Source organism: Panulirus ornatus, chromosome 2, assembly GCF_036320965.1.
Source record: "Panulirus ornatus isolate Po-2019 chromosome 2, ASM3632096v1, whole genome shotgun sequence".
NCBI lineage: Eukaryota > Metazoa > Arthropoda > Malacostraca > Decapoda > Palinuridae > Panulirus > Panulirus ornatus.
Window position 1 is genome coordinate 93,219,487 of NC_092225.1, and position 2,500 is coordinate 93,221,986.

Genomic DNA, 2,500 nt, shown 5'->3' on the forward strand with positions numbered 1-2,500 from the left:
GTTTATGGATGGGGTTGTTAGGGAGGTAAATGCAAGAGTCCTGGAAAGAGGGGCAAGTATGAAGTCTGTTGGGGATGAGAGAGCTTGGGAAGTGAGTCAGTTGTTGTTCGCTGATGATACAGTGCTGGTGGCTGATTCATGTGAGAAACTGCAGAAGCTGGTGACTGAGTTTGGTAAAGTGTGTGGAAGAAGAAAGTTAAGAGTAAATGTGAATAAGAGCAAGGTTATTAGGTACAGTAGGGTTGAGGGTCAAGTCAATTGGGAGGTGAGTTTGAATGGAGAAAAACTGGAGGAAGTGAAGTGTTTTAGATATCTGGGAGTGGATCTGTCAGCGGATGGAACCATGGAAGCGGAAGTGGATCATAGGGTGGGGGAGGGGGCGAAAATTCTGGGAGCCTTGAAAAATGTGTGGAAGTCGAGAACATTATCTCGGAAAGCAAAAATGGGTATGTTTGAAGGAATAGTGGTTCCAACAATGTTGTATGGTTGCGAGGCGTGGGCTATGGACAGAGTTGTGCGCAGGAGGATGGATGTGCTGGAAATGAGATGTTTGAGGACAATGTGTGGTGTGAGGTGGTTTGATCGAGTAAGTAACGTAAGGGTAAGAGAGATGTGTGGAAATAAAAAGAGCGTGGTTGAGAGAGCAGAAGAGGGTGTTTTGAAATGGTTTGGGCACATGGAGAGAATGAGTGAGGAAAGATTGACCAAGAGGATATATGTGTCGGAGGTGGAGGGAACGAGGAGAAGAGGGAGACCAAATTGGAGGTGGAAAGATGGAGTGAAAAAGATTTTGTGTGATCGGGGCCTGAACATACAGGAGGGTGTAAGGAGGGCAAGGAATAGAGTGAATTGGAGCGATGTGGTATACAGGGGTTGACGTGCTGTCAGTGGAGTGAATCAAGGCATGTGAAGCGTCTGGGGTAAACCATGGAAAGCTGTGTAGGTATGTATATTTGTGTGTGTGGACGTGTGTATGTACATGTGTATGGGGGGGGGGGGGGGTTGGGCCATTTCTTTCGTCTGTTTCCTTGCGCTACCTCGCAAACGCGGGAGACAGCGACAAAGTATAAAAAAAAAAAAAAATATATATATATATATATATATTTTTTTTTTTTCATACTATTCGCCATTTCCCGCGATAGCGAGGTAGCGTTAAGAACAGAGGACTGGGCCTTTGAGGGAATATCCTCACCTGGCCCCTTCTCTGTTCCTTCTTTTGGAAAATTAAAAAAAAACGAGAGGGGAGGATTTCCAGCCCCCCGCTCCCTCCCCTTTTAGTCGCCTTCTACGACACGCAGGGAATACGTGGGAAGTATTCTTTCTCCCCTATCCCCAGGGATAATATATATATATATATATATATATATATATATATATATATATATATATATATTTTTTTTTTTTTTTTTTTTTTTTTTTTTTTTTGCTGTCTCCCGCGTTTGCGAGGTAGCGCAAGGAAACAGACGAAAGAAATGGCCCAACCCACCCCCATACACATGCCTTGATTCAATCCAATGACAGCACGTCAACCCCGGTATACCACATCGCTCCAATTCACTCTATTCTTTGCCCTCCTTTCACCCTCCTGCCTGTTCAGGCCCCGATCACACAAAATCTTTTTCACTCCATCTTTCCACCTCCAATTTGGTCTCCCTCTTCTCCTCGTTCCCTCCACCTCCGACGCATATATCTTCTTGGTCAATCTTTCCTCACTCATTCTCTCCATGTGACCAAACCATTTCAAAACACCCTCTTCTGCTCTCTCAACCACGCTCTTTTTATTTCCACACATCTCTCTTACCCTTACGTTACTCACTCGATCAAACCACCTCACACCACACATTGTCCTCAAACATCTCATTTCCAGCACATCCATCCTCCTGCGCACAACTCTATCCATAGTCCACGCCTCGCAACCATACAACATTGTTGGAACCACTATTCCTTCAAACATACCCATTTTTGCTTTCCGAGATAATGTTCTCGACTTCCACACATTCTTCAAGGTTCCCAGAATTTTCGCCCCCTCCCCCACCCTATGATCCACTTCCGCTTCCATGGTTTCATCCGCTGCCAGATCCACTCCCAGATATCTAAAACACTTCACTTCCTCCAGTTTTTCTCCATTCAAACTCACCTCCCAATTGAATTGACCCTCAACCCTAATGTACCTAATAACCTTGCTCTTATTCACATTTACTCTTAACTTTCTTCTTTCACACACTTTACCAAACTCAGTCACCAGCTTCTGCAGTTTCTCACATGAATCAGCCACCAGCGCTGTATCATCAGCGAACAACAACTGACTCACTTCCCAAGCTCTCTCATCCCCAACAGACTTCATACTTGCCCCTCTTTCCAAAACTCTTGCATTCACCTCCCTAACAACCCCATCCATAAACAAATTAAACAACCATGGAGACATCACACACCCGTGCCGCAAACCTACATTCACTGAGAACCAATCACTTTCCTCTCTTCCTACACGTACACATGCCGT